The sequence below is a fragment of the Ambystoma mexicanum genome, chromosome 4q, assembly GCF_040938575.1.
Source record: "Ambystoma mexicanum isolate Mex_15411 chromosome 4q, UKY_AmexF1_1, whole genome shotgun sequence".
Lineage (NCBI taxonomy): Eukaryota > Metazoa > Chordata > Amphibia > Caudata > Ambystomatidae > Ambystoma > Ambystoma mexicanum.
The window spans coordinates 212702433-212720097 of NC_090928.1; the positions used below are offsets into that span (position 1 = coordinate 212702433).

A 17665-nucleotide genomic window follows, 5' to 3' on the forward strand; every position below is an offset into this window, starting at 1 on the left:
CTTAATTACAGACACAGTGAAACGAGAGTAAATAGAATGAGCCACTCAGCAAAAAAATGATGTGTTATGTTCTCTTGGTGATTTCTGTTTCTGTATCGCCTAATTCTGAATAATGCTGGGTTTGCGCAGTGTTCCTCTCGCCCGGCGCCCTGCATGGAGATGTTTTTCTGCTGAATATAAACAGCACCGTTCCTCTCGCTCTGAAAGCCAAGCGACGTCAAACATAGAGACGGAAGGCGCCCGAGTGTCCTTGTGTTAACCACAAAAGTTAAACCGCTGTCAGGGAAAGCCCAAGTGTTCCTACAAAAGACAATTCGCATCTGCCTCTATGGTTTAAACGTCGACGCCTATGACAAACAGCTAAGGGATTGTAAGGCAAAACAAAAAAGAAACGTGCTGATTTGGTGAGAAAGTTGCAGTTTTTTTCTTCGATGTGGGTTGTTAAATGTATGGAATATCTATATATTTAGATCGAAATAATGTTTTAAAGGAACGCTTGTAAAATGCTGTCATGGCAAACACCATTTTTTCAACGATAAATGGACGTGTTAAGAAAACGTTAATAAAAACAGAGTACCTTCCAAGCAAGCTTAATTAAGAGTGCGAATATTTTACATATTGTGTTGCTTGTCTAGGGTTAAGAAAATATTTATCAATACCCAAACAGCTGCATGTAGCTCTCTCGGCCAATTCCTCCTCCACACGTACCTCTCAGTGAAGGCTCACAGCGTGTACGCACCCCTGCAGCCGCCGCCGCGTGGCCTCGCCATCGGGCAGGAGTCGGGAATGAAGCGGCAGGGCCGGCCTCGCGCAGTTTACCTGCCGATGTAGTGAGCTGTGGGCGAGGGCTGATCAAGTCCTCCGCGTGTCGGTACTTGACAAATTAATGCGGAGGAGTTGGCAGTTTAGAGAGTGCGAGGGGGAGAAGTGGTGGTTAACAAATGACAGGTTGCGCATCTTCTACAGGAGAGGGAGGCGGCCCTCGAGGCTGGCGCCCCTAGATTTGTTGGAACCTTTGGCCGCAAAGCTGCAGATTAAAGTTGGAAACATTACAGTTGCACCCAGCACTGGGAGGCTTTATGCTTAGAAGGTAGTCAAATCTGAGCTTCCAGTGTTTATTTCAGGCTGTGCTGTGGAGGATTAATACGGGAATAATAGCACTTTACGGTATCAAATGCCTTGGATTATAGAGTACAATGATTGGCTAGAGGGCCTAGTCTGTACATGCATCTGTTGATAGCTAAGAAGGTTTTAAGAGCCCTGGCATCTGCAAAGAGCCGGGAAATAGGCAGCATGAGTCGTGGATATGATTTTCCTGCGTTATGTTAGTGGTTTTTCTGTTATCCTTAAAAGTACCATTAGTACCGGCCATTTATCTTTGCCCTTCACATTACAGCGAATGAACCAACATAATCTCTGTGTTTGTATTCATGCTAGAAGGTGGGCATTGTACCTCCAGAAGTTGGACTTGGGCTATTGAGTGAGACTATTTACATCCCTACTGTGCTTCCTTCCCAGCAAGTCCAGTGAGCAGAGCCCATTTAATGTGCATACTTCCTACACTTCTGTGGAGCAGCTGTGGGGCGTGTGCATAACCGGCTGCACACTGCAGCTTCCCATCTATGCCCTTCTTCGCACAATTCTGAATGTCTGTGTAGGCCTTACTTTTCTTGCCACTTTTTTGTTAATCTCCATACTGTCAACATAGAGAGTCTCTGATTTGGTTATGAATAGTGTTTCGAGCGGCTTGCAATGACGTGGCAACTAAACATAATGAGGAAAAGTAGTTGTCAGTGGTCTGTGGACTTTGTGGTAATCGTGAATTCAATTTGGGAAATGTTGCAAGAGTAATTGGATTTAGGATTGTGTGACAAGTTCGGATCAGGTGCAGTATTATTGGCCAGGCTGTGGGTTTAGGAGCGCGCGCGCGCTGAGACTAGAATGTTGTCGGCAAGGTGCACAGTAAGTGTAAACCGAATAATGGGTCCAGTATGTTTGCAGGCGTCTAATGTGTTGGAAAGTGACCTGAAAATATGATGCAAAAGTACTGGGGTTAATTGGTTGGTGCTGCGAGGGGTAGAAGGTGTTTGTGTGAAGTGTATTCTACATTTCTTTGTGTTAAAAGAATTGTCACAATTCAAGAGAAATGCCTCTACCTGTACAGTCTACTCTGACATCCACTTCTGTCTGGCAAACCTTTTCAATTTCTGTTCTGAATATCCTCCATCTTGCCGTCCACAAGCCATGCAAGACCAACCGGTCAACATCATTGAATGCCAACACTTGTAGTCGGAATCCTACGCTCCGCATGCGATACCATTCCAACAAGTTATTGCTTCCAGAGAGCACTTTCCCATGGACGTGCGTGTGGTGTTTTTGCTCCAAACTTGTGGAACAGTGTATTGGGACAGATGAAGACTGCACCAAAGCTGGACTTTTGAAAGCATTGATGCTTTGTTCTTTGAGCTTCCTTAAATGATATCTGCGGACCTTTCCTTCCCCCTTACTGCCTCTTTGGGCATAACGCCAAAAAACTCTTTGGCAGTGAACTCGTGCTACATTTGTAATTCGTTCTGAAGGTACTTATGTCATGTAGCGTTAATATAAACATAAATGCCTTAAACAACAATTTAGGGTTCTCATTTTCTTCTGGCTATTTCTTAGAGCTTTTTTTAATTTTACCTGATGATGATAATTATAGTCATGTGGTGTTCGGTGAACGCCTAACCTGTTTGTTTGCACACCTGGCCGTTCATTGGTTAGTCAGTGTCTTTGTACAGCGGTGTATTGCAGTGAGCCACTTTCATTTAATTGCTGTACTCTTATGACCTATCATTGTTTGGTCTCTCCTGCTGTGAAAGGGCCCTATTGCGTTTGAGCAGGGGCAATTATCGAATTAACTGCACAAAATCCATATTAGCCCCATTGCTAAGTATGTTTCTCGATGTAGAGATCTGGAACAGGACAGCCAATTGAATGATGTGCATTGGTCTCGTCCATCCCCCTGACAATTGTTCTCTAGGTAAAAGGACACAAGGCAGTTCACCTAGATAAGCATTGCCTTCGGGAGTGTGTAATGGTTCATGTTAAGCAGGCATGCCTAGATAACTATTGGGACCCTTGTTAACACATTTATTGGATACCTGTCTGCAAATTTGCTGTTCAGAGTATGGGTGTACAGAACCTTTTCTTGATTGTTTTGAATGCATATTGAATCTTTTTGAGAAGGTTTAAGGGCGGGACCAGTCCCTCTTTACCAAAATTCATTAGCAGAGTAAATTCAACATCATCTGTGCTGGTCAGTAATTAGCTCAGTGTCAATGGAAATGGGTGACCAGTTGGTCTGATTTGAAACCTATGCGTTTTATTTGAATTAAAAAACTTAATTTACAAGATGACATGCGTACATGGGTGTGGTGCCTCTGTCTTGTTAAAACGTTCTCATTTGCATGTTCGTCTGTTTTGCGACATCCCTGATTTAAAAAAATAATCCTGTCTCGGATAGACTATTGAAAGCCTTGATGTGGGGCTGGCACTAGACGCATTGTTTAGATGTCAAACTGACATAGCTCTTTTCATTCTGGAGCTCAACGATATCTAACCAGCTTTTGATGGCTCTCCACTGGCTACATGTTTGTGCATTTGCCTTAAGGTGCTGAGCATCATGAAATTACCTTCATTACCCAAATAATGATAACCGGCCATAGAAAAGAAGCAGCCTGGTGTCCTTCAGAATTTGGCGGCACCTTAATTGGAATACTGTTTATAATTTGTTTTAATTTTGGAAATGTAAAGCAGATATGTTTCCTTGTAACTAGCCATTTTAAACTAAATGATGGTTTGTCTATTAGTCTGTCCCTTGTCTCACACATTTCCCTAATTGCTGGTTTTTCCTTTTATGTGTATTGCCTGTTTGCAAAAGTGCAAGCCTAGTTGAAATGAGTCAGTCAGTGTGTTACTTCTGTATAATGATGTATGGTTTTTCATGGCTGGCAAAATCTGTTTGCCCACTCGTATTGGCAAGGAGATTTTATGACGGGAAAGTACAATTTGCATTGTACTAGACCTTGCTGAGGAGTATGGAGATGTTTGAAACTTTTATTTGCCATTTACTGCAAACAAATCTTGTTTGCAGTAAATGGCAAATAAACATTTGCTGCGCATAGCTTACATGTTTGGTGGCAGTATATGAAGTGTTTATGGTGATATGCACCATTTTACAGATGGCACTGGTAAATATTTTGTCACCTGTCACCATGGGGCGAGTGCATTTCTCTTATATAGAATATGTAAACAAAGGAACTCGCCCTGCTGGTCTACTGGGATTTTTAAGAATTGCAGAGGCCTAATTTTGTAACATAAGTTATTTTTTATCATTTGTATATGGTCAGTATATTTCATTCGAGTGGATTGTGTCCTACAACGTATATCCACATCTTGAAAATGTAATGTCCACAGCTGTGCTACTTCGGAAGCCTTTTCGGCAGAGGGCATCCTGTGTCGATGGCGTCAGGTCGATGTCCCTCGAAGGCCTCCGTCGAGGGTGACGTCACCGGATGTTATAAATAGGACGTACAGTGCCCATAGCCTCAGTTCCGTTTTTTCCGCAAACGTGTTTGCTTCGAGAACTCGGCGCGCCTCGTGTATTCTTCGTGAATATATTTTCTTCATCTACCCCCTCCGACTCCGCGGTCTGGCTTTAAGACTTGCCGGGACTGTAAGTCTAAGATGTCGATTACGGACCTGCATCGCATTTGTTTGTGGTGTCTGGGCGAGAGTCATGACACCGACGACTGTTCGAAATGCCAGTCGCTGACTGCTAAGGCCTTGCAGGAGCATAAGGGGAAGTTACAGGTAGGTCGGGGTACTAAATCTGCTAAAGGGGATGTCCACCGACGATTCGAGAGGTGACTCTCCTCGTCGGAAGGAGTCCCGGGGATCTCGATCCCGGAGTGGGTCCCGCCACTTGTCGTCCTTGTCTCAGCACTCCTGGAAGCAGCGTCACCGGTCGCCATCCCCGTCCTCGTCGGATGATGGCGCCCCGAGGAAAGTGGCTTGTCCCACTAAGTCCTCAACTCCGGAGGAGTGGGCGGCCTTCAGGGAGCAGATGCTGGTGATTTTTCAATCCCAGGGCACAGTTCCATCCGTGTCTTCGGAAGAAGCCGGCAAGGAACGGTCTCGGTCCGATGCTTATGTGCCTTTGGGCCCGGGTGCTCAGCACGATACTCATCGGGAACCGTCGAGGTCCCGTTCGGACTAGGTTCAGGTTGATCGCCAGAGACATGCTAGATCCAGGTCTTGGTCTTCGTACCCGGCAAAACCGCAGATATCTGGTAAGTGCTCGAGGTTGGCATCGACTCCGTTGGCGCCGTGTCCATCGGATACGGACGTCGAAGCTTTGCCTTCACACCAGCCCTCGGTGCCGCTGGCGCTGTTGTCGACGCTGAAGCCATCAGCGCCCTCGACGCCTGCGGGGCCTCTTGGCCGGATATTTGCCGATGGAGGTCCCTAGTACCGGGAATCCTCCAAGGAAGGCTACATCCAAGTCTGTGAAGCCTATTAAGGAATCCAGACCCACTTCTGTCACTTCTGTCCCTAGGCAGGAGTTCTGCATTCCTCTGGATGATATCTATGAGGATGAGGAGAGGTCTGATTTGGAATTTGACCCTGTTGAGCCTGATGTGGCTCCTGTCTTTTCTGGGGACAGTCAGTTGGAAGAGTTGCGCCAATCACTCCATGATACGGCTTGGACACATCTCCGGAAGTGGAGTTTGCAGGCCTGAGCCTGGGGCTCATGCAGAGTTCTCTTATCGGAGACTGATGGCTATGGTTACTGAGTATCTTGGTTGGCCTTGTCCTCCAGATGCATTTGTTCAGGATGACTTGACTGATATTTTATATCAAGGTCCGTCCACTGACCCGGTGTTACCTTTTCATTTGACTTTGCAAAAAAGGGTGGCGCTGCTTGGTAGACCCCGGAGTCTCTTCCGGCGGTTAACAAGTCATTAACTAAAAAATACTGCCCTTTCAGTAGCGACCCCAGCCACCTATCCACTCGACCCACTCCCTAGAGTTTGGTGGTTCAGGCGGCTATGGCCACCTCGAGGCAGGCGGCGTACCCTACCATCCCTCCTGATAGGGACGGCAAGCGCTTCAATGGTTGGGCACGCAAGATATTTTCTGCTGGGAGTATGGTACTGAAGTCAGCCAACTCCACTTGTGCCTTGGCAAGATTTTCACACTCTGTGGAATTGCGTCTCTCTAGCGGCTGAGCATATTCCAGAGGGGAAAGAAAGGGATGGGTTCCTTGCTCTCATACAGGATGGCAAGGACGCCATGTGTGAATCCCTTCAGTCTGGGTTGGACACGGCTGACAGTGTTAGTCGGTCCAAGGCTGCAAGCACCATTATACGCAGGTTTGCATGGCTGCGGAAGTCGTGTTTTGCTCTAGATGTACAGGCCCGTCTTCTGAACATGCCTTTTGATGGCTCTCATTTGTTTGGCAGCAAGGCTGACGGGAGCCTTGAGAGGTTGCAGACCTCCAAAGCTGCTGCTAAGTCTTTGAGTGCAGCACTGTGTCAACCTCCGCCTTTTCGTCCTAGGGGACAACAGTGGAGGAGAGGTTCCTTTCGTTACTACTCCTCTTTTGGTTGGACGAGAGGAGCCGGCAATCAAAAGGGCCAACGTAGAAGTACCCATGGTTGTCGGTGTTATGCTCACCTGGTTTCTGCAGAGGCTTTGGGGTGTGGTTGCAGCCCTCCTGGGGGTGAGATTGCTCGGGACCGACTTTGCCCTCTGCGCTTATGTGGTGACTGGTGGTAATAGGTGATGCTGCTCGAGACTGCTCCTGCGTGGAGAATAGGGGGCGTGAGTATGCCAGCTTGTGCGTCTGATCCCCTTCCAGACACCTTCTCCCAAACCATGGTACCCGTGGGATGCGCTGTCCCTCGAAAGCTCACCTGTTGATTAGATTTGGCGAGCACTCCGTCCTGCTGCTTCTGGCAGGGGCGCTTGTATGATCTGGACCGAGTTCCTTCACTGGTCCCTTGCACGTGGTAGTCCAGTCCTGCTGTGACTAAGCCACTATACTTCAGGTAACTGTTCCTGTTTGCCTTTGTCTTTCCTCATCTGTTTTTGTTGTATTGGGTAAAGTTCATTGTCTTGTATTGCTGTCCGTTCCACTTTTGATGTTTGCTCTTTTGCTTTGTTCCCTTGCAGGTGATGTTGCCAGCCCGGCAGAAGCTGCAGAGCTTGAAGCGGCAGCCGGAGGGAACGAGGAACTAAGCTGCAGCGGTACAGTAGCTGATAAATTGTTAACTAGGGGTACGTGGGGTTCAAATATAGCGCGGCCCTAGGACAGATGTTCTAACCTTGTCTTTCTTCTTCTTCACAGGGTCCGAGTTCGTGGATGCGGAGCACGGTGCTGCGGCGTCAGGCTCAAGATCACTGGATGTCAGGCAATGAGTCTGCAGATGAAGCGATGAAGCACTGGTTTCCTGGAGGTGAGTCTGCAGGAGAACACCTGGTTTCAAAGGTAAGTAAACTGGTCCAAGCAGCGGTGAGTATCACATTGTACGCAAGTGCACGGTAACGCGAAGCACCGGCCTTAAGGATGGAGAACTTATATAGCTGAGCTTCTGAAGCCACGCCCACCAGGTTCAGCCTGCCTGCCACACCCAATGAATCAGCACATGAAGGCCAGGCCTAGGGAGCCACACCCGATGAGTCAGCACATGAGGATATATCACCTCCTGGAAAGTTCTTGTAAAATAAAAGCACTCCTGCACTGAAATAAAGTAAAAGCACTCCTGCACTGAAGTAAAGTGTTCCTGCTCACATCTCTATTTGAGCCTGGTGCCAAAGGCGCCAGGTGTGAGTCCAGCCAGGGCCCCTGTGTTTATGGGTCCAAAGGGACATAAGTGAGTCAAGTAACCCATTGCCCCCATCACTAGATGGTGTGGTTTTTGTGTTGTGAGGCCTGTGGCCATGACAGTCGGGGGAAATGGAGGTGCCAAAGCCACTCAAGCAGCAGCCTTTTTGCCTTCAGGTGCTGCAACAGCCGCTCCAAAACAACTATGAGGCCATGTTTCAATGTTCGCCGGTTGGGGGCAGACTGTCTCAGCATCTCGACGAATGGCGAGCTATTACTTTGGATGCGTGGGTTCTGGAGACAATAGCCCACGGCTACTGTCTGCCCTTCCTGAAATGGCCTCCTGACAATCCACCGGGAGTCTCTTTGAAGCTTCCGGATCTGCTCCTTGTGCAGGAAATCTTAACCCTGCTGGAGAAAGGCGCTATAGAACTAGTGCCTGTAGCGTGGAGGAACAAGGGATGGTATTCCTCATATTTTTTTATTCCAAAGAAAGACGGGGGACTGGGACCCATCTTGGACTTGCGTTGGTTGAACAAGTTCCTCTAGAAGGACAAGTTCAAGATGGTTACTCTTTCTCAGGTCCTTCAGGCCCTTTGACCTCAAGATTGGTTGGTGTCTCTGGACCTACAGGATGCTTACTTTCATGTGCCGAGATTTGCGGTTTGCAGCTCGCAATTTCAGTTTCGGGTCCTGCCATTCGGATTGACCTCCGCCCGAGGGTCTTCACCAAGCTAATGGTGGTGGTGGCAGCGTATCTCAGGCGGGGGGAGATTCACGTCTATCCCTACCTGGACGTCTGGCTGATCCGAGCACGGTTCTCCCAAGCAAGCTCTGGCTCATCTGAGTCTCAACTGCCGCTCCCTCCACAAGCTGAGCTTCTCCCTCAATTTCAAGAAGTCTCATCTGACACCTTCTCAACTCCTACTCCGATGTACTCCTGTACATCGGGCTGTGTTGGACACGTCCTTGGGGAAGTATTCGCCTCCCAAGGTGAGGGCTCATCACATTGTACAGATGGTGGACAAATTTCAACATGCCCAGAGTCTTCCAGCTTTCGTATTCTTAAGGTTGCTCGGCCTCATGGCATCCTGCATTTTTCTGGTACCAGAGGCCAGACTGCGGATGATATCTTTTCAATGGGTCCTCAAGATGCAGTGGTCCCAATTCTCAGGCAAGAAGTCGGATCCCGTTTAGGTTCCACTCTCAGTCTCGCAGGATCTTCTGTGGTGGGCCAGCGAAGGGAATCTGATGAAGGGGGAGCCGTTTTGGTAACCTTGGACGGAAGTGACGGTGGTGACTGATGCTTCCCTCACAGGATGGGGAGCCCATGCCGACGATATGACCACCAGCGGTCCTTGGTCTCCATCAGACTCCAAACTCCACATCAACCTGTTGGAGGTGACAGCCATCAGGCTGGCCTTGAAGGCTTTTCTGCCGTCTGTGCAGGGGAAGGGTGTCCTGATCATGACTGACAACACAGTGGCCATGCATTACCTCAACTAAAAAGGGGGTGGTTAGGGTCACTCCCGTTGTGCAGGGAAGCAATGCAGCTCTGTTTCTGGGCAATCCAGCAAGGAATTTGGCTCTGGGCAGTTCATCTGGCCGGAGAGGAGAATGCAGCGGCAGATGCTCTGAGCAGGCAGAGCACGATCTGTCACGAGTGGGAGTTGGCTCAGGAAGTCCTTCTGGAGATCTTCGCCATTTCGGGAACCCCACAAGTGGATCTGTTCGTGACCAGTGCCAACCGGAAGTGTGAGAGATTCTGCTCAAGGGAATTTCCTTTGAGAGGAGCCTTAGGGGACGCATTCGTCGTGGATTGCTCATTCCCACTTCTGTACATGTTTCCTTCAGTCTCCGTCATTCCTCATGTACTGGAGGAGGTTGCAGAGTTTCGGATCCCACTTGATCCTCATTGCTCCGGATTGGGCCAGGAGAGCGTGGTACCCGGACCTTCTAGAGATGTCCATCTGTCCTCATGCCATCTTCCCTACTGAGAGAATTTTCTCTCGTGCGAGGAAAGGGGTGTCTGGGGGAGTTTAGGGGTCCGGGTCGTCGGGGTTCTCCATCCAGAGGTCAAGACTCTTCAACCTTCACGCTTGGTTTCTGAAAGGTTGAGATATAAGGATTGGGACCTCCCAGATGACGTGTTGGAGGTGTTGCTTTCGGCCATGCGGCCGGCAACCAAATCCCTGTACCATTGGCGTAAGTTTTGCGACTGGTGCAGAGGACACAATGTCGATCCTTTTCAGTGTTCCATTCCCATGGTTCTATCTTTCTTGCTTTCTTTGGCCTAGAGGGGTCTTCAAGTAGGTACCATTAAAGGTTACCTGGCGGCGCTGTCTATCTTCAAGCGCTCGTCTGAAGAATGTTCTTATTTTAAGATTACTTTGATTTCCCAATTTCTTAAAGGGCTCACTAATGTGTTCCCTCCGTCCCCCGTTTCAGGTGCTGGTTTGGGATTTGAATTCGGTCTTTAAATTTCTGATGGGTGCTCTGTTTGAACCTTTGCACTCTTGTCTTTTGAGTCTGTTGTCTTTCAAGACGGTTTTCTTGGTTGCGGTTACATCCGCTCGCAGAGTGAGTGAATTGCAGGTACTTTCATCTAAGCCAACCTTTACTGTGTTCCACAAGGGTAGGGTTGTACTGAGGGTACGTCCATCCTTTCTACCAAAGGTAGTGTCTGAGTTTCATTTAAGCCAAAAATTGGTACTTCCTGCTTTCTATCCTCTTCATCCTGGTAAGGAAGAGGAGTGACTCCATAGGTTGGACCCTAGGAGAGCTCTGAGCTTTTATATTTGTAGGATGTCCACGGTCAGAGTGGACAACGAACTCTATGTGGTATAATCTGGACACCGATTGGGCCAGGCTGTTACCAAACAGACCTTGTCCAGATGGATTATCCTCACCATTTCTGAATGTTACCGATTGGCGGGCAAGGACCCTCCTGAGGTTTTGCGAGCTCACTCCACTAGGGGAGTGGCTACTTCCACTGTCCTGCAGTGGTGAGTTCCTATTAGGAATATTTGTGATGCAGCTACATGGGCTTTTATCCACACCTTTGTCAAACATTACTCCCTGGATACGCTCCATGGCAAGATAAGGCTTTTGGTAAAGTGGTCCTTTATTCTGCCATCTGATTGGGTATTCTAAATTCTTCTCCCTCCTCCATTTTCTGGTACTGCTTTGGAAGTCTGTCAAAGAAGTGGAATACGTTGGAGGACACAATCCATTCGAAAAACAAGTTACTTACCAACTGGTAGCATTCTTTCGACTGGATGTTCTTCCAACGTATTCCACATCGCCCTCCCAACCTGCCCTTCTGGAGAATTTCCTATGCTATTGCAGCTTGCGCTCCCTCAAAGCTGTGCACAGTCAAGCAGGCATTGTGTACGAGCAGGTCACACGTTATGGAGGAAAAAACATAAACTGAGGCTACGGGTGCCGTGCGTCCTATTTATAACATCCGGTGACGTCGCCCACAACGTAGGCCTTCGAGGGACATCGACCCGACGCCATTGAGGCAGGACGCCCTCTGCCGAAACGTTTCCACAGTAGCACAGCTGTGGACATTACATGTCAAAGATATGGAATACGTTGGAGGAACATCCAGTCGAAAGAACGTTACCAGTTAGTAAGTAACTTGTTCTTCTGCATTTGGATAATACTTGGTCTCACCTGGGAGGTGTGATGGAACAAGGGGATGAACCCCCACTAGGCTGTTAAGAAACATTAAGCATCCCCCACTGAGCTGTATGGAAAGTCATCCCCATTTAATGAAGATCTAGTTGGTAAAATGTTCCCAATGGAGATCTGCTAACTAACCATTCACTCTCAAAATAAAGGTGTCCAGGCTATCTGTGTAGGACCTTACCTTCTTATATGTAATGATGATAAACCTTCATAGACTCCTTTGAAGATCCAGGAGAAGCCCACATTCAAACTGTCTTTCTTCTAAATCTATTCACATTCCTGCCTACAAGATTAGTGATCCTGCCCCAGAACCAGACTTGCATTGATGTAATCTCGACATTATTTAGCACATATTAAATAGCACACCATTTGATTTGCATGAATCCCTGTATAGATTGAACCAACAAGAACATTTAAATGCATGCAGCTTTTGTTAATTACGTAGTAACATTCGACCCTAGTGATGAGGTCCTATCTATGCAAAATGTTGACCAAACTGGAAAGCCTCTAGCTGCAGGCATCTGTAAACTGTCTCCCGAGGTCTTTTGAACTACAGCTATTATCAGACCTGGCCAGTTTAGTCATAGGCGAGGGACCATGGGAGTATAGTCCAAAACATCTGGGGAGCCACAGTTTGCAGACACCTCTAGGGGAACCAGAATAGTTGAATGTCAGTTGTCACTGTTTTCAAAGCTTTTCACTTATGTTGGTGTGGAATCCCAAACTCAGCTGATGACTTTACTATTTAAATCTGTGAAATAAGCTTGCTGCTTGCACCCTTAATCCTGGTATGCGTGCCATGCCCATCAGGCTTGGTTCATACTAGTACAATCCATCTTACAAAAACATTTGATCACATGCAGGAACTCTATTGGCTTGTATCATTAAGAGGATCCACTAGGGCAATAGAACTGTGAGATTACCCCATTGTAACAATGTCATTCTGCTCTTTTGGTGTCTGTGTGGGAGAAGGTAGGACACACAAGAGGTAATTTGGTATTGCATCCAGGATGGAGAAAAATGACAGTGAGGGACTCGCTTTGGTTCCTGGTCTTCCCCATCTGACTCCCGTCTACAGTGCAATAAAACAACATAAGCAAAACATTATTTGAAAAATCATAGTGCATCTGATTTGTTGCAGGATGGTCAAAAGTCTTTATGAAGCAGTTATTTTACAGATTGCTGGTTTCTCTCAAGGTTCCTGAAAGCCACAGATTCTGTGAAGGAAGTGTTATGGGGTTCAGCATGTGTATAAGAGGGTTTGCTATCTGAGTGGGGGCGATGTGATAAGGGTTTCAATATTCATATGGGAATGGCTTGTTTTTTGTATGGGTTAGGTCACAATTATCTTGTGACAGATGTGAATGTTGTGTGTTGTAAGTGGACTAACTTTATGGCAAAGGTGCTTGGGGTGAGCAGGCCCACTTCACTCTGTCAGCCTTCAAGGGTCTGCCGAGAACTTCACAAAGACAGTCTAGCAGGCCTCGCCATGCCGCTCCACACGGATGTAGCCATGGGCAGAGAGGATGCATGAGGCTATGTTCTTCTTTTCCTTAACGTTGGGCCACTCCATTTGCTCAGTCCAGGGCAGTGAGGATTCAGGTGACAATGCTCTTCTTTTCTTTATTGCTGGGCAGCACTGCTCACATGTCGTTTTTATTTTCTTTTGCACTGCACCCCCTGCCATTACCAGCGCCCTCCCACACCCTCGGGAGGATGAATAGGCGAGTTGAATCCTTTATCTTCTGGAACCATGACATTGGTGAAAATTAACTCCTAGACAGAACCCTCTGAAGCAGGACGCAGAGCAGTGATGCAGATTCCCCAGAGAATGGAGACCCGACCCAGGCCCAATAGAAATGTCAACGGCAAGGACCCTGCTGCACATGAGCCTCTGACCAAAATTGCTGCCAGTCTGGCATGCCCCAGCTGGGTCCACCTGACTCGAGCACTCTCCTTCTCCCAGTCTCCTAACAGCTTACTCCAGTGGTTGCAGCAGCATCTTCCATTGTCTCAGGTCAACGGGCGTGACCCATACTTTGTCCATTAGTGATAGTAAACAATACAGAAGGTGCATCCTTAAAGCAAAACATCATGCAATAAATAACATTGCAGGAGGACATATATAAATCTAATAAACAAAGCTGTGTGCATACACATATACATACACACTCTACTCTGTAGCAGGGCTATGTGTAGTACCTTCAAACGCTAGGTTATGCCTTACACAGGCAGATCTATGTAATTGCACCTCAAGACAACTTCCCAAAATGTAACTGTGTATTTATTTCACCTTTTTCAAGTGAAACGTGTTTTTGTTTACCACTCCTCTCAGTGCATCTAACCAAAACAATAATGTGCAGTAGTTTTTATTAAATGTATTGCACCCCAATGCGCCCTATTTGCCTCCAACACCCACTTAATCTTCTTGGCTTGAATTCTTTGTGTTCTTTTTTTGACACACTATTAATATTTATAATTTTTGAAATAAATGCAATGGTAGGGTACCACAGATGTAGTGATACCATTTGCCATTTGTTCCCATCACATGCCTGGCAAGTACAAGGTATTGCAATTATATGCTCTGGTACTCGCATCATAAGTTGGTAAGACCGTCTAAAGCCCTGGTACTCAAGCCATTTGCAGTCTTTTCCTTATAACCTCAGATGGCCACACAATGGCCATACTATGTGTGGACAAAGGACACTCAAGAGGGTCAAGCAAGAGCTAGTAAGGGTATGCCCCGGCTCTGAAGTTTAATTAACACAAAGATTGGGCAAAAACCCTTTAATATTGGTTATGTGCAACTCATTCAGGACCCTAGCTGTGAAAAAGAGGAGGACAGAAACCAGAAACTATCTGGCCCTGCCTATACTCTAATTTACCTAGTGGACGCTGATGTGCTACCTATCTCAGTGGATAGGTGTAGGTAAAGAAAAATCTGCAATCAGTATATTAGCAGGATGCAAGGTGCTACCTAGTCACCAAATGTACATCATTACTTCACCTCTTGTCGGCCTCACTCACACAATCTCAAGCTAATAAATGTGTGTGGCACCCAGAAACCTATCTTTGGTATACAACTTTAAAGGCCCATAGTCTGGGTGCACGAGCGTATTCAATTAAACAAATTAAAAACTTAAAGACCACCTTAATCAACTCAGGTCTAGTTGGCTTAGTTCCTGAAGATCTAGCGAAATGTAGTTTGTGGCAGTTAATAATGGGCCATCTCTATTAGTGTTGACCGGTTTCGGTGGGATGCAATCTCTTCTGCCCACTTTCCTCAGGACGGTCTTACTACAATTGGTGTCATATACTCACATAAGTTGCTTGTTGAGGCACAATCACAGCACGTCTTGGCGCATATTTAATATTGTACGGGTGCTGCGCATTACATCTGTGACTCTGTATGAGCAAAGGATGTAGAGCAGAGTGTCACAGCTTTTTGCACATCAAAGGTCAATCAATGTAACATCTTAGTTCAAGTATAACAACTCTTATGGGCAGTGCTTCTGCTTCATGTGTGGTATTTGCACCTTTGCTATGGATATTCCCAGTTCACCTTTTAGTGTTGGATTCCATTATGCCTAATTAGCTCTGCATGGGTAGATTGCATTAGGCCCAGACAGCACCGCAGTGCAGGGTTTGGAAATTGAGGGGAGCTGGAAGCTATTTAGCTCCTGCTTGTTGCCTAGAAGAGCCTCGTTAGCTTCATACAAATGGCTACCAGGAGTTACTCTCGACTCTCCAGGCTAGCTGGTGCATTCAAACACATCTTTCTGACATCAGTTCTGTGTGTTTGGGAATGTGTACAAAGGAACATTTAGGAGACATGTAGGAGCCATTTGAAGCATATTTTGTCATGTGAAATGGACAAACTGTTATAGTGGGGAAGTTCGATTTGCCACTCGCTGTGTGCTAACTCCTAGTTCCCTAGAGGTTGCTTCTGCCTGCTGGTTGATGCCCAATGCCCTTGAGTTACATTTACCCCTGCTCATCAAATGCTTATTTGGAGCCGTGCAGTGACAGGTTCTATCATGCCAAGTTAGCTGAGCAGTGGCATATTCCCATTTATTTGTTCATTATTTCAGGTCTACTATAATGTGAATGAAGGCGGTCTGATAATGATTCCATGGCAAGATGCCCACTTAGGTTGTTTGACTGTGCCATACCACAGGACAAATGTTAATTTACATAGCAATATGGTCCTGTCCACAAGAACGGTCCATTACCGAAATGCAACACAACTCTCCTCTGAACAAGAGCACCAACAACAACCATAGACCTTAGGTTTCTACTTAGACTCAACTCTTTACCTATGCAAGCAAGTTAACGCCATTGTCTCAGCAACAGGTTACACCTGTAAGTTGATACAGGCTTGTAAACCTTTCCTATCCACAGAGAATTGCATCACCTTAGCAAGAGCTTTAATTTTCTCAAATTGATTACTGCAATGCCCTCTACCTAGCTGCTAGCAATATTCCCAGAAGACAACATATTTCGGAGGCTAGGCGAAAGAACAACTGGCTCTCAATCAAGGACAGAATTCAATTCAAAACTGTCTCCCTCACTCACAAATGCCTAAATAACTCTGCCCCCCATACTTAATGGAAATAATTGTCAAAAAATCCTCAACACGCCCTACGAGGACCGCTAACACTTTCTGCCTAGTAGTCCCCAGATTTAAACTGAAAAAAGCAAGGGGTAGTAGCTTTCCTGTTATGGACGCCCAGTTATGGAACTCCCTCCCTACTTCTCTGAGAACAGATCCGTCATTCCTTAGCTTTAGGAAAAATACCAAAAGCTGGTTATCCACTAAGGACTCATGATGATCTCTAGGACACCCGACGGATGTCCTATCCCATTAAAACAATGTTTCTTCTGCTGTGTAAACTGTTTTGCTGCACCCACCTTATGTATTTTATTGTCTGTTCCCTGCTGTATTATTGTATATAATTACTGTAACTATTCCTGTGTGTAACCCTAAAATTGAAATGTACTTGTAATGCTGGGTTTGGTGCGCTATATAAATAAATAAACACATGTGTTTTTCCTTTCCTTCTCGCGTTTTGAAGCAGTAGAAAGCAATCCCGTTTGCGGATGGAATGTGACCTGGAAGGACAGGGTACTCCAATAACGTGTGCACTGCCCATTGCATGCTATATCTAAGCGATAGACCGCATTAGCATGTTCACCTTTTGGAAAAACGTCACCCAAGAGCCCAAACTAAAAAATGACGGGCAGACGTTTGATTATTCGTGTGCATTATTAACACCCTTCCCTGCTATTCTATGCTGTAAGAAGGCAGATTCTGGGCTATGACGAAGGGCCGCCCAAGTCGAGGCAGAGTAAATGATTTTACCATTCGGCAGGCTAGGAGAGGGGCAGCTCCCGCCCCCACTCCTGCTCCTCTCCCCCACAAGCACAGAGACACGCTGTCTCTGTCGCACAATGCCGAGGTGCGAACATGCGCCTGGGTCTTATAAATAAGAGCAGAATGCTCTGAGAAAACACAATCTTTTTGTGGACCCTGAACGGGGACCCAAACTGACAGGAAGTTCGCTGTTCACTCAGCGTCTTCCACACTTTGCTTCTTTAGCAATCTTTAAAAGTTCACTGCTTACGCAGCGTCTTTTCTCCCCCATTTGAACATTGTCCTGTTAAGAAACTTTCAATTACAGCGAGAAATCGCGCTGAAACGGAGGACACCCCAGGGAGAACGCGGTCGGAGCAGGATCCAAGGCCGGCACGAATGAGTGCGGAGGAAAAACAGACAAAGCGCACAGATGCAGACATCTGTGTCTTTTTCAGCTTTGCAGACCTAAAAGACATGGGTCCCAAGCGAAAATCACGGGAACCTCCAGCACCGGCACAGAAACTGAAATCACCCCACTTGCTTGCAGCCATGAAGGCAGCCAAGTACTACGGCTGGCCCTGGGTCCGAGAAAATATGTACGGCTTACCAAAAGAAGGGGTCCCCATACCAACCGGGCATGAGGACGAGACGACACCGGCAAAGAAAAGGAAGTCTGCAGAAAGCATGGGAAAAGGTAACAAAAAACTGTCTAAATTGTACGAGAACACGAGTGAGATGCAGCAATT

The 17665-nt window shown here is 46.8% G+C and overlaps 2 protein-coding genes across 4 annotated transcripts in view; one reads left to right on the forward strand and one right to left on the reverse strand.

Moving 5' to 3' along the window:
• Nucleotides 1-902, reverse strand: part of CLDN20 (claudin 20) — a 161690-nt gene extending 160788 nt beyond the window's left edge. For both annotated transcript variants that reach the window (XM_069607742.1, XM_069607741.1), the window contains exon 1: nucleotides 709-902. The gene's annotated coding sequence lies outside the window, so the exon portion shown is untranslated. The remainder of the gene's footprint in view (nucleotides 1-708) is intronic.
• The window catches only part of TFB1M (transcription factor B1, mitochondrial), a 725212-nt gene that overhangs the window by 485278 nt on the left and 222269 nt on the right, over nucleotides 1-17665 (forward strand). The window lies entirely within an intron of this gene.